We start from the raw sequence: 26,394 nt of genomic DNA on the forward strand, positions 1-26,394 counted from the left end.
ATACCTTTAGGTGCAGCATTGAAGCAGCAGGAATCTTATTCAACAGCCCAAAGCGACGAGCAGCTCAATTTACGCACCACAGCGGCTTCGCGGTATGTCGGATACCACCCGGTTTTAGGAACACGTCCCCAGGAAACTCACCCGAGACAGCCACCCGAGCGCCACCTCTGGTGTCGTTTCGCAATCGGAGGTCATTCACGAATACGGTCGAATATCGTTCGACGACCGTTACCCGGACATTGCTGGACGTGCCCATATTCTTCTGCCCGAAGACTGGGCAGGCCAACTGCGGATAACTTACGGTCACACTGTTACATGTGTACGTGTTTTAGAGGTGGGCGAATACCAACTTTCTCGAATGCGAACAGTAAGTATATCGAATATCGAATAGTCATGCGCAGACCACAAGGGAAAAAAAAAAAACTTGGAGGACGTTCACAGTTGACAGACCAGCCCTGAGCCGTCAGGCAAGCCGAGGATGCCGCCCGTGTCCAAGGACTTCGAGCCGCCACCCGAGGCCACCACAACAAAAAGTGCCGGACCATTCTTTTTAATAAAGCTTCTTCTTCTTCTTCTTCTTCTTGGAGGGCGCTTAAGATGAAGCTTTGGCTCGGGTGCTCCTATATAAATACACGTGAAAGGAGAATTCGTCTTTTTCGGCCACCACTGCACCAAGTTTGACGAGGTTTGTTGCATTTAAATAGAAAACTTGAAATCTAGTGACTGTTGGTTTCGAATTTTCGATTTAGATCGTCAATTTGTTGTGAAAAATTGGCAAAAATAAAACATTTTCAGAAAACGAAACTATAAAGTTTATAACTCTGTAAGTCGGCAATGAAAAATGAAATCACAATTCCGTGAATTGCGTCTAATAGTACATCTACCGCGGACAAAACTGATATGTCACCACATGAATCTCAAAATATTTAATAACATGGAAATACAGCTTTTGCAGAACTCCTGTTTCCAAAAAGCGTCCTCTTTGGAAGCTTTAGCTTGTGCCCTTCGGCCTATTCAAATACATGTAAAACGCAAAAAAAAAAAAAGCTTTTCTGAGATAACCCCCGGACCGATTTTAACAAAATTTGTTGCATTTGAGAGAAAGTAACATTCTAGTGACTGTGCTGCAAGCGGATTTTCAATTTAGGCCCTTAATTTTATTGAAAGAAGTTTCAATAATTCGAAAGTTCGAAAAAAAAATTGACGCACGAAGTTTATAAATTAATAGCTCTGCATCAAGAACAGATATCGCGATTCCCCATTAGACCCATTAGATTCTCCACGACATCCATTAGATCATGGAATGCGGACAAATTCGGTATGTGATTTTATATCTTACGTGAATTCGTTACGTTGTGTACAAGGTTTCTGCAAAAGCTGTATTTTCATATTACTGTTTTTTTTTTACATTTATGTGTAACATATCAATTTAGTCCGTTTTAGATGTACTATTACATACAATTCACATACTTGTGATATAATTTTTCTTTGCTGAGTTAGAGAATTGTCAACTTGATAGTTTCGTTTTCTGAAAATGTTCGATTTTTGACAATTGTTAAAGGGACACTAAAGGTTACCAGAAACTCAAGTTAAAGTGGTAGAGCAATGTTCTAGAACGTCTAAGGCGTCAATATAATCGCGAACAGAGCTTTAGTAACCGAGAAATTGAGGTAAATGCATGACACGATTTGAGACCCCCCAGCGACATTCCGGTACTAGCCCGATGACGAAAGGTCTCCTCATAATTTGTGTTACTAATACTCAACTACTCGTATTAAAAATATCATTTCATTCGATTATAAGCCGGAAAAAATGCTACTTGTCTACGTCTATTCGATTCTAGGGAAAAATAACATTTTGACGTTACCCTTCAGTAATATGGGTGTTCGAAAGGTTTCGTTTTCGCTCGACTCTGCGCCGCGCACGCTTTGGAGTTTCAGTAGTTTCGTTATCGCGTCGTGCTGTGAGGGTTCTGCTCGCGAAACTTTCATTTGGAACAAGCAGCGAGAATGCCACGTCCATGTGATGTCGTGGGAAGCCCTCGTTGCTTTCCCGCTCCGGAGAGCCGGTGTCGAGGCCGCCGTCGTAGTACGCAACGACGCCGGCAGTGCGAGCCCTCAGAAGCAGGTCGCGCTCGTCGGTGCTCAAATCGCTGAAGTTGAGCCCACCATCGCGAGCCAATCTGTCGGTGTCAGGGTCCATTGCGACGAGCGTCGAAGTTAGCGTCATAGAATGAAGTACCAGCTTATGGGCGTCTTGCGCTGGAGTGTGAGGTATAGTAGCGGCGCCTGGTGGCGGTGCGGGAAACGACATCTGGGTCGTGCCAGCCAGGGTCGTATTGAGCCCTGGCTGTGGCGAAGCACGTTTCTAGGCCGAGTTTTGCGTCGATTCGCACATTTTTATGCCCTGTTGCGAGTGCGAAAAGGCTCGTCGCTTCTCATAGACCACGCCGACCACGCTGCGAGCTCGCTGCAGCCTATAGTTTAACGAAAACGGACTCTCCGTGTGCCGTGGGACGTAACGTGGGACGTAATTCGTTTCTCCTTCCGCTAGCCACCATACTCCCGCTTTCGCTCTGCTGTCGGCTCTGTCTTGGCTCTGTTTCTGGCCGCGCGTTCGCGTTTTGCGCAGAAAAGCCGTAGCGCCGTCTGCGGACGCCGTTCTACTCACCGATGGCGCAACGTCACTATGAGACCATGATGTCAGTTCTCCTCGATCGGAGGGCGGGCGATTTGAACTGCGCTAGAGGTACGCGGACGCTTCAGAACGCATTTTCTCTTAAAATAAGTCTCTCCTTGGCACGAAACAAGCGTTTCGAGGTTTCTGGGATGGTATTTCAACAGTCCACGTTGACTTAATAGTAACCTTTAGTGTCCCTTTAATAAAAATAAAAAATTTCAGACCCAACAGTCCCTAGATATTACGTTTTTCGTTGAAACGCAACAAACCTCGTCAAATTTGGTGCAGTGGTTGCTGAGAAAAACGAATTCTCTTTTTACGTGTATTCAGATGGGAACACCCGAGCTGCTGAGCACGAGGTCGCGGGATCGAATCCCGGCCACGGCGGCCGCATTTCGATGGGGGCGAAATGCGAAAACACCCGTGTACTTAGATTTAGGTGCACGTTAAAGAACCCCAGGTGGTCGAAATTTCCGGAGTCCTCCCCTACGGCGTGCTTCATAATCAGAAAGTGGTTTTGGCACGTAAAACCCCATAATTTTTTTTTTTAACACCCGAGCTAAAGCTTCCTCTTAACGCTAGCGCGTTAAAATCACAGGCCAACATGTAGGCATCCGCCACAAAACCGCATATAAAGCTTCCACATGACCCCTCTCGTTAAATAATCAATTTCGAAACGCTTTCAATACGCACAATGTCGACGAAAAATGTCACCATTAGCGGGCTATAAGTATACGTCTCCGCTTTAGGCTGAAGCTGTCGATTAATGCAAGAATGCGAATCGGCAACGACGTTGTCCTCCCATTCGAGTACATATAATATACACGATCGAAAAACTACGCCGCTTATTTTTTTATATATTCAAGCATAGATGGCGCCAAGATTTAATTTCAAATAGTTTTACACGAGTTTGCTGCATACGTGGGCTTCGGCAAGGCCAGTTATAGATTTTATAGAAGTAGGAACCACGTTTTTCTTTTTTTAGTTTACTATAAACGTTTTCAGATAGACCTCAGCCATATAAGGTGAGGCCATACAGCTACATTCGCGAACTTTCCGGCAATGCGAATACATGGGCTCCGTGCGGAGGCCATGCGCGTGGCATTAAAGAGCGCTTAAGGGCGCTGGTTCCGTTACTATATAAAAATGCTAGTCGGGTGGCCAAAAACATCGCACGACTCAAAATGCGACTCAAACAACGAGTGAAATTTTGATTTTTGGTTTTATTTAGTTATGCAAGAAATACCGAGCGGGAATGTTAAGTTAGGCTACGTTGCTACACTTTAAATCTTCTCGGAAATTCCATTTATGTGTGGACTTCTTGCGGTGGCTTGACGTGTCACAGATAGCGCTTAAGGACGCTGGTTTCGTTACTTTTTTTATAGTAAGTGCGCAAGTACTCGCTTTATATATATATATATATATATATATATATATATATATATATATATATATATATATATATATATATATTAAGTGTCAGCAGAAGTGGCTGCAAGTTGCCGCCGAATTCTGAGAAAAAGACGAGAACTGCGCACTCACGGTTTCTCCGTCGTACTTGGCGCATTTGTTTGTTTACACGTGTCTGCGCATGCGTAGAAGCACGGTTTACAGCTAGTGCATTATATATATATATATATATATATATATATATATATATATATATATATATATATATATATATATATATATATATATATATATATACTGTACTTGAGAAACCTCGGTGAGTTTGCTGCATGCTGTTGCTGCTGCTCCCGCTGTTTTGCCGAGTGGCCCACACACAGGAGACAACGCTCGCACAACGAATCGGTTTGTTGCAGATGTCTGTATAACTGTCCCTAAATATATACAGATCGGTCGGTGACCCGCACCGCTCCCTATACGAAATCACGCGACGAGACAACAAAACGACCGTATACTCAAATAACATGCACTGAGCATAATCCCGACATTAAAACGTAGTTTTTTTTTTCTTTACGCTTTCTTTCACAGGCTATATACGCGACGCGTCTGCTTTCTTGATCGGCTTCTCTCGACAGAGTGTAATGTGGAGCCGATCTCTGAGGCAATGCAATCCGCGAGTGGCCCCGAGGAATTACACTGTGCACGGACCGCTCTTTCCCCGCGCTTATCGGGCTATATATATATATCATCATCATCATCATCATCATCATCATCATCATCATTTATTTACCCTTAAAGGCCCTTGGCTTAGGGCATTACATAAGGGGGGGGAGCAGTCGTTACATATACAATGGTCGGTAACAACAAAAAAGCAACACAAAGTTCAGGATTCATGTTCAACATTAACATCATTAGAAGCATCAACACTAAGATAGACACAGCGGCTCAAGAACAACTTGGAAACAAAACAAAACACGAATACACATTCAAAAACACGGCAAAATAGCTCAGCTCTTGAAATGTGCTGTTAATAAGTGCCTGAATTTATTAGGTTCTATTTCAGTAACTATGGAATCGGGTAAGTCATTCCACAATGTAATGGAGCTAGGTAAAAAAGATTTATTAAATGAGTTTGTGGAGCCATGTGTGCGCTGCAAACTTAAGGAGTTGAAAAGACGGCGTGAGGTGCGAAGCGGCGGGTGTAATACAGAATTTCTTAGCTGCGGGAAGGTATAGTATAATTTGTGAAATAGGCAAAGCTGTGAAATTTTACGCCGAAGTGCCAGGGGTTGAAGATAAAGGGATGCCTTGATAAGAGTTATACTGTGTCGTCTGTCATACTGCGATGTGATAAAACGGGCCGCGCGATTTTGGATGGCTTAAAGCTGATCGATTAGATAGTTCTGATGGGGATTCCAGATCGCCGAGGCATATTCGAGTTTCGAACGGATGAATGTTACGTAGGCGAGTTGACGGACAGAACGGGGTGAAAAAGCGAGGGATCGTCTGATAAACCCAAGCAACTTAGAAGCATCTGTACAAAGTTTTGCAATGTGCTCAGACCATGTTAGTGTGTTGTTCACGATGATTCCAAGATACCTGTATGATTCTGTTTCAGAGAGTGGTGTAGAATTTAATGAATACGGATAGCTGAGGTTATTTCGCTTTCTTGATACATGCATGAACTTACATTTGGAAATGTTCAGTTGCATAAGCCATGTCGCACACCAGGTTTCTATGAGATTTAAGTCGCGTTGAAGCAGAGCCTGATCATCGGGAGTAGATATGCGGCGGTAAAGGACACAATCGGCTGCGAAGAGGCGGATACAAGATGATATGGCATTAGGAAGATCATTTATAAATATCAGAAAAAGGAGTGGTCCCAGCACTGATCCCTGGGGGACACCAGAGATGACTGTAGTATTTTGCGATCTGTGGTTCCCTATTACTGTATATTGTGAGCGTTCGCGGAGAAAGCAGTCAATCCATGACAAGATTAAAGGGTCAACGTGGAGGCAGGACAGTTTTGCCATTAAACGCCGATGTGGAACGCGATCGAAGGCTTTGGAGAAGTCTAGGTAAATGACGGTCAGTTTGAAAAGAAGAATCTAAGTTTAAGTGAAGGTCTGTGGTGAATTCGAAAAGCTGGGACTCGCATGAATGGCCTGATCTAAAACCGTGCTGTTTTTCATAGAAGAAAGAGTTATTGTCGAGGTGTGATGCGATCTGCGAATATAAAATGTGCTCCAGCAGCTTGCATGGAATAGATGTTAATGAAATTGGGCGGTAATTAGAAGGATCGGATCGATTGCCTGCCTTAAATACTGGGGTTATTTTACTAGTTTTCCAATCATTTGGTATTTCGCCGTTTGAAACAGATTGCTGAAAAATAATTTGCAAAATACGGCTAGAAATGCTCACGGTGCCCTTCAATATTTTGGCAGTTATGTTGTCTGGTCCAGGAGCGCTTGACAACTTAAGGTTGTCGATGAGTTTAGCGATACCTTCATGGGTTATATATATATATATATATATATATATATATATATATATATATATATACATATATAGTCGGGACTGCAGTGCATACAGTCTTTTACCGAGCGTGCGTTATGATATATGCGTAAATTTGGTATATGCGTTATGGTAGACGCGTAAATTTACGTACCTTAGGAGCAGAAGCGATGTCAACGCTGCAGACCTTTCGATCACCTATCTCTACATCGTTTCCGTCGCGTTTTATTTTCAAGTAAACATACATAAATCATGCCCCTTCGAGTTCGCCTAAGTGCAGTGCGGAAGGGCGATGCTTTGGGCTAGCTGGCTTTCCATTTTAGACTGCGTGGTGCAGCGAGAAGCGGCGACAACGTTTGACACGAAGCGCAATGTTTGACGCAAGCGAACGACGAAGGAGTTGCGTGGGAGAGTGTTTGCTGTAATGTTGGCAGCAGCCATCCTGACGTAAATATGGACGCCCGTGCCCTTTGGTTCTTAAAAGACAGTGAGAGAGACACGAATGAGAAGGAGAAAGTAGATTTTTTATTCGCAGAAAGGCAGATAATAAACGTGAATGGAAATGCGTTGGGGAGACCACAGCGAGAGACGGCTGGAATGACAGCGTATGGAGGCCGGGAAAAGACACACGAGGAAGTGACCGTTTGGAATACTCGATATACGAGCTTCCCTCGACGCGTGATAGTATATTTATATTTATAGTTATAGTAGAAAGTACATTTATGGCTAGCTGCAACGGCCCATCGGCTGTTGCGACTAGCTATACGGTTCACAAGCGACACTAAGGAGAAATTACACTTGTCCTACAGCTGTGTACACATTCTACAGCTGTGCACAAATTCCGCAGCTGAATACACTAAGTTGGCACTTCAATATTTCCCATATTTTTTTAAAGGTTTTCCCTGGATGTTTCTTACGCAAGTTACCTGGCAGTCCACGGCACCAACGGTTAAAGCGAAAGAAACAAATAAACGTCGCAGTCTTGACCAAAAGGCGAAGCACTGATTGTGATAGCAAATTAATAGAAAGCTACACGCAGTAAGGTTTAGTAGTTCTATTAGCTGTACAAACTGCTGTAATAATTCGCTTGCTAACTATATTAACGAGCACGGTGTCGCACGCGCACAGGCAGGCAAACGCGAACGCATCTCACTCGATGGCCGCTGGCACTCGCCGGCGGAGAACGCTGGCGCGATGAAGAGCGCCGGCAGCAGCGGCGAGCGAATTCCCTCCTCCGTGCAGCGCCTCTCGCTTCAACGCAAACTAGACGCGCGAGAACACAGCGCACACGAAGCCATCAGCTACCTCGAATCGGTCGGCTAGCCTTCGATCCCAGCGCAGACTACCTGCCAAGATATAGAAGCACGCGGTCGCGCCGTGCTCAGCCTCGGCCGAGTAGAGAGAGAGAGAAGTGGTTCTCGAGGGGAAAGGGAAAGGCTGACGCTATTTTCTGCAGCCCTTGCGGGAGCACGGCTCAGCGCCAACAGGGAGGAGCGCGGGGGATACTGGGAGCAAAGGAGATGGGAGAGTACGGGGGTTAAAGTGTCGCCGTGGCAGGGACTGAGCAGACGGGCAGGAACTGCTCAGCCGCTGCGATGGCGACACTTTAACCCCATACTCGGAGACGCGCGCTACCCTGTCCCCTGCCCCCCTCTCCCCACCCTGGCGCACGCGAAAAGTCAGCGCGCCCCCTCCCCGCCTTCCTCCCTTGCGCGCGAGAAGACACCGCGGCACCAAACCGGCACCCTTATCGGCTAACCGTCACATGCTTTCCCTCGCACTTACCACATGCGGCGCGCGACCGCTATGTCGTCGCAAGTGGACTTTGCGCGGAACCTCACGGCGACGCCGACGGCGGAAGTTCGCCCGGTGTGTCTGTATAATTGCGATCGCAATGAAAACTGGTTTATAGCTCGGGAAGTTGATGTTCGCCCATAAGTTTAATCTCCAACTACTACTGCCAGCTAGTAACCTGTAAGTCAGTTGAAATGCGCTATCAGCTAGATTAGGCAGAATCCTATTTTCCATAATATCCCAACGACCCAGCAAGGTTCACGCAGAGAAAACCCGCAAAAGACACCATTATTTGCGCGATTGTGTACCTACAGCTGAAAACACCAGTCATTTAGAAACACTAAAAGTCTACTGAATTGTGTTTCTCTTTGTGTAACTTTAACGTTGTAGTGGTTAATCAAACTAGTGATATAACGTCACTCTAGACTGGTTCGACGGTTGCCTTATAGAAGCCTGCGTAATTTTGTTGGGCGACGATTCGTTACATAAGACGAATGAACGGATACGTGATTTGACGTGCCCCTTGACATATTGTAGAGACCGAGTACGCCAACGAGCTACTAGTATACTGACGTACATGAAAACACCGAACCAGAGGGGAATACACACATGCACAGAGAACAGCAAATATGGAAGGCCTCCGGGCTAACAAAAGATAAGCCATTATCATATTACGCGATAAAAAGACAGAGAAGAAGAAAAAACGACCCTGAACATGACCGTTGCAAGATAAGAAAAAAATTGACGTCATGCTGCCGTCACTCGCCCGCGAATAGTCCGTCCACAAACACTATCAGCTGCCACTGATAACGCAATCAACCGTAACAATGCTCACAGCTACACGCCCCAACGTTTAATATACATCGATGCTTGCTCGCCTACCAGACAGAAGACAGCGACGAAGACAAAACCAGAGCAGGAGGAGAAAAAAAAACTTTTGTAGTTATGAGGGTATACGGTTTAGGAGCCTGCAGGAAGACATGAACAGAGCCTGCTCAAAAGCTGCATAAACGATGTTGACCATCATTCGGCAAGCGCTGTCAGCTGCGCTGACGATAATGCAACCAATCGCAACACCGTTCAATCCTGCTTTCGAAAGAAATATTAATGCCTGTTCACGTACCAGACAGACGACAGCGACTGAGAGAAGAGCCGGGAGAGGGCAGACAGGAAGTTCGTCTGCAACGCGAATCCAAGCAAGCGCGTCGTTCTGCGGTGCTTAAAGGCTGATCGTCCGCCAGGCAGTTGTGCAGTGGTTACTGCAGGGAGGAAAACTCCGGAGCTTCGTCAAAACTATAAGACGGCCGTTGATCACACGTCTATGGAGGTTTTCAGCTGGCGCCGATCACGCAGCACTTAACCCTAATGTCGCTGATCCGTTCGTTTGCAGACGACAACTACTCCAGTGGTGTATTCACTACGTGGACAGTCACACACACCCATTCGAACACTTACGAGGTTCTGGCACCAGTTTGCAGAGGACGCGTAGGGCAGGCGATGCAGTAGCACTTGCGTACAACACAGCGCAAGATGTTAATTCACTCAACGGTAACACCGGTGTATCGCAAATTGCGAAACAGCAACTCACTGCACAACGAAACACGACAAATGAAGATCCGGAGAGAGGTTCTTGGAATCTGCAGCAGAGACGTTCACGGAATTGGCCGCTGGCTTGGTATCCAGCGCGGTCGGCAATCCAACGAGGCGCGCGAATTTCCAACGGTCACGTAGGACGGAAACCTTCATATTCGCGACGACTCCATCGTCAGCATGGATAGTCCTGCTATATCTATAGCGTCGTGAGCTTCTTCGCCGGTACTCCGAGCCGTCACCAACATAATAACCAGCACCAACAACACGTGCACGCACCAATCCTTTCCGCGGTTGTTACGTCAATCAAAAAGGGGTCAGTCGACAAATCCAATCCAATCCAAAGTAATCCCTCTGCAAAGCGGGGCCGTATCGCTCATGGCTCAGCACAATTATCCAACGGCTTCAGCTGGAAGGCGTAGGCGACTGCTCGCAAAAGCGTTACAACTTGATACAAAGGGTTAGAAAGGATGTTCTCAACGCATACGTCAACACGGGCATGCGAGAATGCAGAAAATCAGCGGATAAAGAAGGAAGCAGAGAGAAAAAAAGGCCTATACGGCGTGACGGTGCTGGCGGCAAACGAAGTCTTTACCTTCACCTCCCCCCCTTTTTTTTAATTCTCTCCAGTACCCGACTGCTATCGGTTTATCGGCGCTCCTCGGGCAACGAGACGGGCGATCACGGACAATGACAACTTTTTCAACTTGACCGTTACCCACTCCTATCCTCGGCCGCAAGCACGACCGCACCTCAGCTTTGCTCGCCACAACTTTTTTTTTTGCACGCGACGACCCACACGAGTTACCGGCGCAACGAGCAACAAAAACAAAGAGGTTGAGAAAACGGGCAGACAAGAAACGTGAACGTATACGATGTGATATCTTTCGACACGTGTCTTTTAGAGTGAACCGGACACCGCAGCGCACGTGACCGCTTCATTGCAATCGGCGGGTGGGAGGACACCGCCGAGACGTCGCCAGAGGACAACGCTGAAAAACCAAAGCTTTTTTTTTTCTTTTTCTTTCTTTCTTTTCTTTAAGGGAGGACGGAGGAGGCAAAAACGCGAGTTCTAGTTGTGTGCTTGATGAGCGTCGCTCATCTTACATACTCTTTCGGTACGCTTACTCGCCTGCGAATAAACGCAGCAAGCTGGGCGAGTCGGTGACTGAACATATTTCTAGGTGTGGGCAGCGCGACCGGGACGAAGGACAAAAAGAAGCGCACGATACGAGCGCACACTACGAATACGATTTGCGAATACGCCATTTTCTAAAACTCCCTATTAGGGAAGTCTCAAAAAAGCGAACGCAAACGGTTTAGCGCATCCAATAAGGAGTTATGGCGAGCCAAAGTTAGAATGCGGTATCGCCCTGGCGTACAAGATAACGCAAAATGCGTACGAGAAAGTCTGTGTATTTGGGTAGGCAAAGCCACTTCGGGACGCATATCAAAAGCTCCCTAACGTTAGGGAGTTTTAGATATACTGGAGCCAAAGATCGGAGACGCTGCACACCAGGCGTACCGAAAGAACGCGAAAGGGGTAGAAAAAATATGCCTGGGTTCAAGAACTCCCTATGTTATAGAGTTTTCGAAACTAGTTTTTTTTTTACTTTTACACCACGCGAAGCACGCAAAAGCGAAAATGAGGACAAAGAATGGCGAAACAAAAGATTTACAGTATAGATTGCTTGCGAAGTTTGACTTGCGTGGTGTAACACTTAGTTTAACTAACACAGCTTCGCTGTTCGACCAACTTCCGGGACTGGAAGGGGCGGTGATATTTTTTTTTTCTTCAAGCTTTGACGCCGGCGCGTGTTAATGTAATGCATCGGCGTGACGGCTTGTGCATATGTGTTCACGAGGAAAAGGAATGAACAAATAAGGAATGACAATTAGAGAGACAGAAAGAGAGAGAGAGAGAAAGAAGAGAGAGAAAAAGGAGAGACGAACAGATAACGGATTAAAGGAACGAAATAAATAATGAAACGAAGAACTGAATGAATGAATGAATGAATGAATGAATGAATGAATGAATGAAAATATGCAATCGGTTGCGCAAGTATACACTCACTCGTCAATCACCAACTCACGGCGTGTGCGTGCCCCGCAGGCACTATTTGAAATTTCCACCAATCCTTAGACTAATCCATAGTACAGACTATATTACGGAATAGTTTAAACGCCGCCATCTTTGGCTGCTAACGCTGCTGTTTTTTGTCTTTAACTTCGAAGTGTACGTTGGCTACAGTCGATTCGCAAGAACGAGAACAGCAGTATAAATGCGTTCAGCGTTTCATGACCATGTTACGTCACTTTACTTTCTAATAAAACACGGAAATAGTTTGCGTATAGCAGCCCAAGATGGCGGCGCCTATGAAGCCAATAGCGATCGCCGTTTCCACGCCTATACGAATACATTGTTGCCGAAGTTGTAATCGATGACCGTATTTACGTACCGCCTGAATCATGACCAGACGCGGAAAATTCCGAGCGCAGAAAAAGAAAAAAATAGACAGTTTTCGTTACTATATATAGATACATGCGGTTGTTTTCCTTCCAGACGACCTTCTGCAATACATGTAAGGTGAGCCGCCATGCTAAAGGCGTGTAGGCGACGTCCTACGAGCAAGCCGCGAGTTGGTTGGCGCCACGCACGCGTTTTTTAAACGCGCGACGACGTCATCACTCGTCCATACTTCCTCGGCTACCGAAACTGGTTCGATCGTATTCCAACAGTTAAAAAAGAAAGGGAAGGGGGGGGGGCGCCGGTATACCATACCGGTATACCGTAATAACGTAAGTGCCGGCACATAGCGTAAACTAGAAATGCGTTACACGGACCAGCTAAACGAACTCTAACGAAGCCGAGAACACATGCGAAATTTCCCGTACACTATATACTTGGCTTCCGCTAGATGTACACGGGTGTCAGACCGGAGCATGACGAGACCACTTTGGCGTCGCAGCGTAAAAGAAGGTCTATACATAGAAGATTAGCGCTCGTATTTTGACTATATATATATATATATATATATATATATATATATATATATATATATATATATATATATATATATATATATACCGAGAGCTTGAAAAACACTCGCCACTTCATTTTCCGCTCTTCTTTCTTCCTATACCTTCACCGGCTATCGGTCAAGTGTCGATAAGAGGAGAAGGTCCTGTCTCTTGACGCAAACGGGGCGACAGCCGGGGTTTGTTGGGGCACGTGCGCCGCCTCGACAATGACAAAATAACAAAAAAAAAAAACATTCAGAGATAGGAAATAATAACAATAATGAAACGAAGCTAAGTTGCAATACAGGGCGTAATGCAAAACTGCACCGTTGTTCGTTTGCTTCCTCGTTCGTTCGCGAACACCGACGGCTGTTCGCGTAACGCTGTTGCAAGAAATGGGTGGACCGCGGATTAGTCCAAGTTATAATTGGAAATAAAATTTTCATGACTGCTACAAATTAAGTGTCGCTGAACGGTGAAACTGCGCGTTAAAATGAAGGCAATAACGGACCGAAAAATCAATAATCATTAAAGTACAAGCACACACACAAACAAACACACACACAAACACACACGCACGCACGCACGCACGCACAAGGGGAAAGATACAAAAAGGGCATCTGGTTGGGCCCGATAAGATATTCCTGGACAGTGAAGCCTGACATCCCTGTGCCTGAATCCAATTGGTAGCAGAAGCCACAGACAAACGAATAACAGGCGCTGCTAAGTCCAAGCGAAGCCTTCGAAGAGGTAGTTCCAATCAACTTTACGAGATTGTTTAGGTCGGAAACCGCTCGTTCATTGCACGGCCGGTGGATGACCGCACGGCCTATATAGCGCGAAGCGCCTGTCCGTCAAAAACTATCCCGCATCTGCGGCGCCGACAAGGAATCCAACAAGATTCTAACAACGCCAACAACTGTGCAAAACTCCGATACACCGAACACAAACGACGAAGAACACGACGACGACCAAGACGGCGTGGCGAAAACGACGACACGACGTCAGCGATAACAACGACGACACGATGACGTCACGATGACGACACGACGTCAACGATAACAACGACAAAGGATGACGAAAATCCAGCTACTGCAGCCAGGCGCCTCTGCATAACGAAGGGATAATGGCGCACGCCTCGGTTCCATTGCGTGCGGTGCGGTTCGTGAGCTTTAGAACGCAGTGACCTCCTTATAACGAACGATTTCGGGGGGCCCCGAGGACTTCGTTATAAAGGCGTTTGACTGTGTGTACGCTGTACACCGAATACGTTGACGCTGTTTGGGACCCGCATCTAAAAAAAATAAAGTAACACGCGCCGCATACAGAAATTGTGCAAAATAAAGCATCGCGATTTATCTTTCCACGCGTATGGCAGACATGCGTCCGTAACTAGCTTCCGCACCCAATCTGGACTGCCCTCGCCATGGAGTCACGTGGCAAACTTCATAGGCTAAACATGCCCTTGCTTCGTTTTTTTTTTATATTATCACCAACCGAACAGAACTTGACTTGCACTCCTACAAGCAGTACATCACAGCACGACAGACTCGCGGCAAGCACTAAAGGTCATTAATAACGGCCCAAACGAGAACAAAGGCCTATCATTACAAACACACACACACTCTCTCTCTCTTTTTCTAGAACAATTTTCCAATGGAACTCACTTCCTCTTGGTGTGACGCAGGCGGCGTCAAGAGAATCCTTTTTGTTGAACAGTGACTCCTCTTCTGCGGTGTTTGCATTGACTTGTACTCGTAAGGGTCGTTATATGTTAGGTTTGTGATTTCCGTCTCCTTTTTGATGGTTTCCTGTAGCGCCTCATGCGCCCGCGATCGTGTTCAGCTTGTGACTTATTCTTGATATGCTTGTTATTTATTAGAAGGCTGCTGGCAGTATTCGAACGAACGAACGAACGTCCACGTCCTACTGGGTGGCGCCCTCTGGATTTAAACTGCGTATCTTAACGCTATGTTTCAGCAGCTTGAATGCCGTGGAAGCGATTTTGGGAGCCGGAAACACGACACAGACGTCGGATTTTAGTCACCACCTGTAAGAGTTGCTGTTTAAGTAATGTTGAAAGGCAATTTGGTAGTCTGTAGCTCAGCCACATTTCTTTATCTTTTGACTGTCCCTTTAGATATAAAAGAAAGAAAATGAAAATGACACACAGCCGGAGCCTTTTACCCATAGCAACACTTTCTTCCAGACGGTGCTCAGCAAAATAATAGGGACGCGCAAGGTATATGAATGAATGAATGAATGAATGAATGAAGCAAGCAGGCAAGGAAGCTGGCACGTTGGGAACTACGCAATAAAACGCGGCTGCGACTTTCACTCACCCGCTGCTGACCGTGGTACAACATGCAAAAGTTTGTCCAGAAGTCATTGAACATATGGTGTTTCTTAAAGCACGTAAATTTATATTGCCTCCTGCGGCGCCCTGCTCCAGCACTCCAACTTCAACACAGTAGCTTAAACCAGTAATAAAGAAAGAACATTTATTAACCAATCTCAGTTAATCGTCCGCGCCGAAAGAACGGATCATGAAGAAGGCATTATCCTACCGTTTAAATCCTATCTCAGAAAAAAAAAGTGCGTTTCTATTAAAACAGATCACGCTATACTAGCGCAGCCCACAAGACAGCTTTTTTTTTTCCCCTCTGACAATCACGTGCATCGGCCTTCGGAAAAAAATAGGGCACGTCAATTTCGACGGTGTGCATCACGTAAACATCCGTCAGGCTACCGCTGAAAGAAACAAAGAAAGAAACAAAGAAAGAAAAGAAACAAAGAAAGAAGAGAAACAAAGAGAGAAGAGAAACAAAGAGAGAAACTTACTGACGGAAGTCGAGTGACGGAGTATATACACTCGGTAACGCGATATCCCTAAACTGCAGCTGCTCCCGCCAGCTGCAGCTGCACAGTGCGTGGAACTTGTGGAATACGGGTGCGTCAAACGCAGACCTGGGTCCCGCCCAACCCCCTTCTCTCACCATTTTCTTTCTTTTGCTTATTTGTTTACATCTAAAAAAAAAAGGAAAGTGAAAACATGGTAGTACGGTGGCGACGCCTGGTCCTTCTCGCGTAAGTATTAAAACAGGATACCTGAAACAAAGCTATGTATCACATCGCAGCACAAAGTCGGGCACAGGTGTGCGTCCCCCGTCACGTCAGTTTGGAGATTCAGCTAAACCGACATTAAATTCGGGGACGTTGCATGACCTCTTTCCGACGCGTCCCTTCTTTCGTCCCCACTCCAGATGAACACCTCGACGCGAGTCGGGCGTGTGTCTGTGATAATCTGGAACAGTCAAATGCCGACGATGACGTAGAATTTCCAACGGCGTTGGTGTTTTGGAGCAAATGTAAGGGCGTGCTGTCGCCGCGCGAGAGAGTCAGCGCTGACAACATGGCGGAACTTGGTAGCGTCCGGAACAGCGCTCAATAAATTACGCAAAAAAAGAAAACAAGGCGACCGTGACGTGCGTAAACACCTGCAACTGTTTCCGGCTCTGGCAGTGCGCGAAAGTATGGCCTCCGAGATTGGCTTCCACTACTCCCAAAGCGGGCGTATCTTGTCCCCGAAGAACACTCGTCCCCTTGCGTGACTCTTCGTTCCTTAACGCTCCGCGCACGGTACTTCGACGGCAGGAACGGTATTTCGCGTCATCAGAGTGACATGTAAACCGAAGTTTTAACGAGAGAAAACGTAAGCGAAACGAGGGTCACAATTATTGTTTGGGGACCAGGATACGTCCCAAGAGGTGTAAGCTCCTACGTCTCTTGTTTTTTAAATTTTATTTTGAGAGCGTATATGCGAAAGAGATTACAGATAGGACAAACTGACACGACAAACGACGTTCAACATTTACGGCAAGGTTCGTTAGCTATACACAATCCTGGCCGCGTAGCAATAACGACGCTCACTCCCGGGTCAGCGTCCGGCGTTTTCAACCTTCTCGAGCGTACAGTACTCTCTTAAAACGCTCCTCGCTTACAAGGTTCGCTAATTTCCGAGTTTCCCCGCCTCCTTCGTTTTGTTCGCATGAACAACTTCGCGCACGAAGCGTCCGCAACTGCACCCACGTACACGCGTCGCTTTGTTTTTGTTTTTCTTTTTTCCATGTAAACCAGGATCACACCGCAACGCCACCCTACGTAGCACACACTCTGGGAATTATATCTCGCTCCCTCCCCCTTTGTTCGTAACTATTTTTCCCTACCCTTTCCCGCGCTCTACACGCATCGCTGCCTTTTCGAGTCGCTCGGGCCGAGCGCGGAAGAACCCGTCGAGCACCGCCATGTTCTTCGTCTCTCGACACCTCTTCCTCCTCATCGCAGCTGCGTCGGTCTCGGGGGTTCTTTTCGTCTCCAGCGGCGGGCGTTATTAGTAGCGTTTCGTTTTGTCCCCCCCCCCCCCTTCAACCCCATAACCCCCAAACATAGGGCCCCTCGGTTTCGCGAGCACTCCAAGGCCCCACCCTCCCTCTGTCTCTCTCTCCTTACGCATCTCTCTGACATTCTCTCTCTTTTTATTCTCACTAACAGTGGTGAATGTCGCCCTCCCCCCGCAGAACCCTCTCCCCTATGTCTCTCCTGACTAACAGTATAGTGTCGAGTGTTGCGCTCTCTACGGGAGGGGGGGGGGGGAGGGTCACGAGAGAGGAGGTTCTAGGAGGTGCCGCGCGCACGCCATAACACGGCGGCGGCGGCGGCGGCCGTTCAACTCGACGGAAGCACGTAACACACAAGGCGCGCCGTCCCTGCTTTCTTCGAAGGTCGCGGCGGCTTCCTGCGCGACCCGATGACTGCCTTCGCGGGAGAAACGGTTCACGAGCGAGAATCCGTGCGACGGCGCACGCGTTCGCCGTGCGCTCTACGAGACGAGCTGCCGTCCCCCTGCGGGTCGGATCGCCAACGTTTAAAGGACACAACTGCAGTAAAATTTCCGACCGCGCAAAGAAAAAAGAACAAAGAGAGAGAGAGAGAGAGGTCTAGTTGCAAGAGAGTACACATCTTCAAAGCACCTTGTGGCACCTTCAAAGCGCAATTACACGCTTGAAATGCCAGTAGATGCGTTACGAAAAGCTCGTTAAGAGACCTTTAATTTCTTATATATACTTTTTTCTTTCGTTATATAAGTATACAAAAACGGAACCAAAAATAAGTTTACCTCTCGCCGGAAGTACGCGCGACTGAGAGCGCCCGGTTCCTAAGACATGATTTTCGAGATAAGGCGGCGCCTGCTAGCGCGTAGACATTTATGGGTGAACCGTCCCAGAGGCTACGCGCTGAGACTTACGTCATATCAGCTTAGGTGCTGTTAAAAGACTTTAAAAACAAATGTGCAATTACCAGCCCTGCAGCTTTGCGCCAAACGCTATACTACATATTTTCAGCGGTATATTATACGCCATTCATCTTGACTCTATAAACAAGTTGAGGCCAACGTTAAACATCCTTATAGTTGGCTTTCACCTCTTCGCGATGCATTGTTCCAGGGGCAGTAGCTTTGCTAACAAACCATTTAAGTTTAGATTCATCTCTTCTTATCACTCGTGGAGCCGAATGGCCGATCTCAGCGACAACGGAAAGCGAGGCAGAGTCCCAGCCAATAGCCAGCGGTGAAAGGAAAGAACAAAAAAAGAAAGATGAAACGGATCGTTAAAGGCACGGTTTTAACACAGATCAAAGTACCTCATTATCTTTAACTCCCGTATTCTAGAACTTCCCTCCACTCAAACACTCCCCCTCGACTAAATCGGCAGTAGCACTACCCCCTTTCAACAGAAACGCTCACTGCGCTTCATGACCTATGGCCTCAGAGATCACGCGGCGCGAGGTCCTCGTGCGCCGCCCGGTGATCTCGGGGGCAATGTTCGGGGGCAATGTGTGATAATTCACGCAAATTTTTGAAAAGTGTGGTACTCCTTTTTCGCTCTTCTTTTTTTTTTCATTCGAGAGGCGGCACTGGGCTCAAGTTGGTGGAGTGGAGGAAGAACTTCCAGTCGAGGACAGTTTACGAGTTTCACGGGAGTTAGTCCCACGGTATTTTTACTGCCTTGCCAGCGATGTGCACTATACGAACTAAAGGCGTGGGACCATGGGTAGTTAGCGTTTTTGTGGAACTGCAAACAACTGCGCAATCGAGAGAGGGACGACAAGAAACGACAGCGAGAAGTGTGGACTTCCAGTGACCTATTTTTTTTTTCTCCAAAAGCAGCAAACATATTTCTATACGAGTGATTTCACAATTACCAAGAAGTGTTAGGAGCGACAGCACTGCAAGCTCGAACGAAGGTGCGTGCAGATTTGGTAACAAGTAGGCGCACTACCGTCGGTTCCCTCCCCCATCAAAAAAAAAAAAATAATCAATAGCTCTTAAGTGAATGAGCAATAGCAGGCTTTGTGACGGCCCTTCCGCTCTCCCCCTCCGCCTCCCAACAGCCTTACCAATTGCGGCGGTTTCGATTACGATTCTGGTTTGATCGTTCACTTGCCGCTCCTATCACAGCGGCAGCAACCGACGAGCGGCCGATTATAAGTAATGGAATAGAAGAGCAAGAGGTAACCTTAGATTATGCCGACTCAACGTCCATTCTGTTTCACGCTGACGCCACAGTGAAGAACGGGCATCGTCAGGATGCACGCGAGTCCATTATTGATAGAGTAACAGGAAATAAACAACAATAAGAAATGAAGAAAAAGAAGCCAATCTCGCTTGTTCCTCCCTCCCCACCCCCCACCCCAACCGCTGCCGCATTGGCAAAGCAGGAACTCTGATGCCAAGAAGATGCGACGGAAGAACGCAGCCGTCGAGGGTTGGCAAAGATTAGATAGGCGGAGCGATATCGGGCCACGTTACGTCACCCGGGAAACCCAAGAGAGCCGCGACGACACCGCACCGGTGGTCGCAGTCAAGTCTGCCCGCTGATTCGGCTAAAGAGCGCCTACATACCCGTCGAGGAATACACGAAAGGAAGCACCGCAAACCGCTTTCAAAAAAGGCCGCGACGCGGATAAACACCCCCCTCCCCCCCCCCCCCCCCACAAAAGTATTTTACGAGACTGAATGTAACATCGCGATGTAATCGTCGCTTTAATTATGGATTCCGTGTTCCCCTTCACATCACTGAAGACCGCGTAGACAAGATTTTTTTACGGCTTTCCGAGTCCTCATGAAAAACGCCATGAAAAAGAAAATAATAATACGCGCGTACACAATTAAAGCTTAACTCCATCCTGTAGTCTCGTTGAGCCGAAATACGGGCGGGAAGAAACGGAGGACAGACAGACGGGCGTCTGTCCTGTCCACTCCGTTTCTTCCCGCCCGTATTTCAAAATAGCCCAACGACACCACGTGGTGCACCAACTGGCCCAACAGACTTTACTACATCCGTTGTCGCAGTAAGCAAGCCCAGGGACCGCGGAGCGGATCACTCACACGAGGAGTTTCGCTCTCTCTGTCTCTCTTTCTCTATTACAAAAGAATCATCTCGAATGCCACGACACCGCGACTGTCCTCCCATCCTCGTCGCAATAACCGTGCCGCGTTTTTTTTAAAACACGCCTGAATAACGCAAAGCGTCCGCACCCGCCTTCAATCGTCGCGATTACCGCGCGGTATTAAAAGAGAAGCGGCTCCGTTATCTAAACGTAGCTATCTACACGACGATAACGGGCCGCGCCACAAGGCAGGGGAGAAAGGACGGGCGTTATCGGGACGCGCTCGACAAAAAATGCACGCACGGGCCGAAATGACGACACACCGCAATGCACAAAATACGCGGGCGGCCGCGCGGGGAATGATTAATCGCGCCAGTGCCTCCCCCTCGCGGCAGGCAAGTGCACTACAAGGCGAAGGTCGGTTTGCGTCACGTAACCTTTTCTTGTCCTTCTATAGGAAGCGCCTCGCCTTACGTAAGACCTGGTGAAGGAGACGCGCAGAATTCAGTCGGGGAAAAAAAAAAAAAGCCTACGTATACACAGCATGCGCCAATGTATACCTACCTACCTGCCTTTTGTCGCGTAGTTTCCTACATTAAATTTATTAGAGGGAACTCTGGCGATGCGATTGAAGAGCTGTACTGCATCGGAATCGTGGTTACGTAGCACGTGGATTTGCCTGATGCAGACGTTCTTGCGGCTTTGTTCACTATACGCTTTATCTGTTTGGGCATGTTGGTAAGACATCAATGCAGCTTTTTTTTTTTTTTTTTGCGCACGAGGACGATGGAGAGGCTGGGACACACGAACGCAGACTCACAGAAAAAAAATAAAAACGTTGTAAGTCTGCGCTCGTGTGCCTCAGCCTCTCCTTCGTCCTCGTCTTGTGCGCAAAAAGCTGCATTAATGATTTTTCAGTGTTTATTAGCCCACATGGCAAAGCAATCAAGTTCTTTTCTGACCTCAGGACGCAGTGCGACTACCGTGTAGACTCGTGTAAGGGCCGCATCCCCAATTTGGCAGCCCGAAATCTGGAGAAAAGAAGAAATCCAACGGAGACGCAATCGCGTTCGGTGCCCCGATGGCAGGTGCGCTCATCAGCGAATTTTGGCGCGCTGCGTACTTGCGCGCGCCACTACTAGATGGCGCGAACAGCGCGTTGACGTCTGATGCAATAGATCCGGGGTTGGCCACCCTACCGGGGTGCGCACAAGTCGCCGGCTAGGCCGGCGCCATTTTGGCCGTAAGCTTCGATCCCGTGTAAGGGCCGCACCTCGTGAAAAATTAAAAAAAAATAAAAGTGCGGCCCTTACACGAGTCTACACTACGGTATAACGCACATGCACAATCACTGCTGTAACTAGCGCTTACAACGCATTGTTTTGTTGAAAGTTATCAATTTGCAAAGTCACAAAGCTTCCGTTTGAAGCCAGAAGTCAGAAGCTGTTTGAACGTCAACGAAGTTTAGGCCAACATTGCCGTGCTGGCCGAACCACCGTGTTTGCAGCGTCCACAGACACCTGCGTCACAGCGTCCCTCTAGAAAGTTTTCTAGGAAACTCTACGCCCTCAGTATATGCGCCGTAGTGGTCGACTCCGGATTATATGTGACCACCTGTTCTTTAACGTGCACCTAAAGCACGGTATACACGAGCGTCACGGGAATGCTATCGCCGCGGTCGGGAGTCGAACCCGCGACCTAGTCAGTGCTCTGCAGCGAAACGCCACGGCCGCTAAAACAGCAACACTGCGCCAGCTCATACGCTTGGGCAACTATCGCGCATGAAGGTTCTCGAAACTGCGCATGGGTTGCGGTGTTTGATTTCATTAGAATGTAATATAGTCACATTCACAGATAAGCGTAAGCATACCCGTGTAGACGCTGTCAAAATGCATGAAGTCATGGCGTAGCGGTAGTGGCGCGAGAGCTTCAGAGTTAGCTTTCCGCCTCTCTCTCTCTTCTTCTCTCTCCCGCAATTTTTTTTTTCACCTCCGCTGTATCAAGCCTCCACTCGAAGTTTGCGTGGTCGCTTTGCTATTGCGAAAGCGTAATTTACTAATACACACGCAGGCGCGCTTTCCGAAAGGCTGCGCCGTATGCAGGACTGAAGTTTGGACTTCGCACGCAATAGCTCGAAAGCAGGATGCGCTATGCCGAGTACACTGGACAATGGTGACATACTGTGCTTCGCCATCACACGAAGAACCCGTTCCGAATGCCACGAGCAGCATTTCCTGATGCCCATCTGGCTGCTGTGGTCCCTATTAAGCCTCTCCGAGATGCCAACTGCATGTTCATCTCAGTTCAGATGACCGAACAACCATTACAGGGCGCCGCGTAAGCCTTTCCGGTTCTGACGTGAATGGTGTCCGTTTACGTAACCTCAGAAGCAAAATCATCAGGTTCCCTGTCCGGTTAATTCGTCGAACCCGTATTGGACGTCAACGCACCCAAAACATTCGGTGCTCCCTTGGTTGATGCGGTACATTTCCCTATTTCGCAAGCGAACCCACACCACTCTCTCGCGAGTCCCACACCAGCAGCGAGTCCATAAATGGGCGCCTGTAGCCTAACTGGTGCACACGTGGTTGACATGTGGTCAGTTTTCAAGTCTGGTGCGCCAACTTGTACCACACTCTCCCAGTGACTCGGCGATCCCTCGCTGTTCGTCATGCAGCGCCTTTCCGGTGCCGACGCGGTTGATGTGATCGACTTCAATCATCCAAATTGCCAACTCATATAGGACACCCCACTTGACGCCGCGTCGCCTTTGTCGGGTAGTCTATTTCGAGTATCACGTGCCAACACACACCACTCTCAATTTCAATGTCTCAACGATCTCTTACAAGTCGTCTCCAGCCTATCCAGTGCCGACGTAGACGATGTGAGCCACTTCGGGCATCCCATGCCAACCCAGAATCGTATACGATTGCATGGCTCGGGGACCCTTCACTTGATGCCGCAAAGCCTTTCCTGCACCCGCGTGGTTGGCGCGGTCCATTTTAAACTATCACGTGCCCACCGACACCACTCTGTTCGAATGTCTTAATGATCCCTCGCTGGCCATTAAGCAGCCTCTCGGACGCCGACGTGGTTGACGTAATCCACTCGAGCAACCCATGCCAACCGCTAACACCTTTTGTTCTCACGACCCGACGACCTCTTTCGGTGGACGGCGGGAGGCCTTTCAGGTGACCACGTGGTTGGCGCGGTCCATTTTCCATGTACGATGTACGGTACACCTCGGGTCTCGGGATGTGAAAGCACGCCATTCTCCGATCGAACGACTTAACGATCCCTTATTGGACGCGTCGTGCAGATCTTCCGGGGCCGACGTGTTTGAAGTAATCCAGTTCGAAGTTCCCAGAAGTTCCCAGCGGAACCAGCTTAAGCACTTCCTCCGAGGTATATCAAACTGCGGATTTAAAAAAAAAAAAAAAAAAAAAAGGAGGCCACCGGTATCTATATCCGCATGCTATCGCCCGCTGACTATATAGACTGCTGAATACGCACTGGTGCTCTCGGACATGAAACTTTCGCGCACAACTCGTCGGGAGCGCACCCGAACATGGCGGCAGCTCATACAAAACCCACACGCACGCACGCCCGCAAGGAAGGCCACGGCCTGACTGCCGTGCGTGTGAATTCACGGCGTGGTACCGAGCAGCGAGTTTTTCGGAGAAAACGATAATGAGATAAGGATGTACCCCGCTGCACCCACCGAAGATCGCGTCGGGAGAAAAAAAAAAGATAAGCGAGACGACACGTCGCAAAAGAGGCACCGTAGTGACCAGAGCTCGGGGGGGCGGCAAAAGGACAAATACGCGATCAATCGCGCGTAATCATCGGAGGCAATGCGAGCGGCAGAGTCGCCCCGCAGAGATAATGCTTTTCTTTTGACACCGTTTGTCTAACTCTTGCTGCGCTGACGGATCACTGACGTATTCCAACTCGCGCCCAGTTCTCGCTACTCGTGCAGGGATCGCAGTACAGCGTACGCGCGATACGTGGGCACGTATGCAGGGCAAATTGCCACAGAGTATTTTCTTTATTCCTCAATTACCCCGCAGCGCCCAAAGACGTTACAGCAGGGGGGTTACAACATGAAATAAAATACATCTTTATTCACAGAATGCACTTGCTTTTCAGTCGGCTCATTCCACTGTTTAATTGTTAGAACAAAAAATGAATTGGCATACATGTTCGTCTTGGCAGGGTACTCGAGGATTTTGCAACTATGATCAGTTCATTTTGAAATGTAATGAGGTTTCCGTAGGTAAATTTCTTTATTAATTCCAGTTTTATTATAGTAAATTGAATATAGAAATTTTAATCTCAGTTTATTGCGGCGGGCAGAAAGAAATTCCCATCCTAGCTCAGCCTTCATTGCAGTGCAGCTCTCCCTCCTTCCGTATCGCCCCGAGACGAACCTGGCAGCACGGTTTTGTATTTTTTCTAGAGCGGCAATGGAAGATTACCTCGTCACGGTCCCACACAACACAGCTATATTCTAAGAGTCTGTCGGAACGTATTTTATCGGCACGTACAGTCAGCCGCAAAAGTTTAGGGGCCGCAGGATCTGCCAATTGAAGCTGAATTCTCGCGAAGCATGGTCACACATCCTCGAATTAAAATTTTCCAGCATGTAGTAGCCTTCGCCACTTACCCACAGTGATTCATTAAATACGAAATGTCATGCCTTAGCAGTGCAGGAATTCATATTTGAAGGGGAAACTGCATCCCGTAAACTTTTCCTGTTGACTGTACGCCCTCGGCTTCGCCGCAAGCCATCCGGAAAAGCATTGCTGCGCCGAGCGACCGAAGAGCGCCTCGGAACCGACGGGACTGATGGATTCTGAAAGGCTCACGGCCCGGGAAAGGGGGGCGGGGGGGGGAGGCACACACACACACACACACACACACACACACACACACACACACACACACACACACACACACACACACACACACACACACACACACACACACACACACACACACACACACACACACACACACACCGGGAAAGGTGTAGAATTTGGACCGCATGCCGCACACACGGTCGGAGACGAGTAACGACGCACATCGACCCCAAACATCATCAAGGCGTGCGCGCGCCCGCGCGGATTTGTGTACACCTCGGAGAGGAGGACGCATTCCATTTCCCCAACTGCTTTTTGTTCGGGACACGTACGGGGGTCGTGAAATCTTAGAACGCCTCACTGTATACATGGCGTTCGGTTAGGCGCACAACTTGCAACGTTCACTCAAATCGCATCGCCGGCAAGTGCAGCCGCGTATGCCAAACGCAATATCGCCTGAACTGGCTTCGAGAGCGCGAGCAAGAGGAGTACGCGAGTTCGCCCACACCCACGTGCGGGGGCGAAAGAGACCTAAACTCGCCACGTACACGGATCACGGTGCAGCGCAGAAACGCCGCAAAGGGGCGGCAAGCGCGAATGGCGAGACCGCGCGCACACTGTCACGTGGTCTCGGCGGCGCAGATTCGAAGTCGGGCGCGAGCCGCTCGTAGTCGCATCCAAAGCCGACGGATATAACACAACTAGAGTGGCCAGAAGGAGAGGTGTGATTACCGGCGGCGCTTTCCTCCGGGCGCGCGTGACCCCCTTGCGCACCGATGCCACCAGGGGGAACGTGGCGCTGCTGCTCGCGGCGTGGTACTTACGGCGTGGTAACACAACAGCCATCGGTAACACAACCGGCCATCGAGACAACCGCGCCCGTTTTTCTCCGTACTACAGCGTATTCGTGCGCGAGCAAGGCGCCGAACGAAGAGGTTGCGAACAAAGCGGGAGACCGCAACAAGACGCGGGGCTTGCTTACCTCCAGAGAGAAGCTCCTCCAACCGTTGCCGTTCCAGCAACGTCCAACCGTACGACGAGATCTAACTTCCTCCGGACCTGTTCGGGCGAAAAGAAT

The 26,394-nt window shown here is 48.3% G+C and overlaps 1 protein-coding gene across 6 annotated transcripts in view; it reads right to left on the reverse strand.

The window, feature by feature from the left end:
* The window catches only part of LOC142557362 (homeobox-containing protein 1-like), a 205,807-nt gene that overhangs the window by 63,369 nt on the left and 116,044 nt on the right, over nt 1–26,394 (reverse strand). For all 6 annotated transcript variants that reach the window (XM_075669148.1, XM_075669145.1, XM_075669146.1 and 3 more), the window contains exon 2: nt 26,299–26,375. The gene's annotated coding sequence lies outside the window, so the exon portion shown is untranslated. The remainder of the gene's footprint in view (nt 1–26,298; nt 26,376–26,394) is intronic.

The sequence above is a fragment of the Dermacentor variabilis genome, chromosome 9, assembly GCF_050947875.1.
Source record: "Dermacentor variabilis isolate Ectoservices chromosome 9, ASM5094787v1, whole genome shotgun sequence".
Lineage (NCBI taxonomy): Eukaryota > Metazoa > Arthropoda > Arachnida > Ixodida > Ixodidae > Dermacentor > Dermacentor variabilis.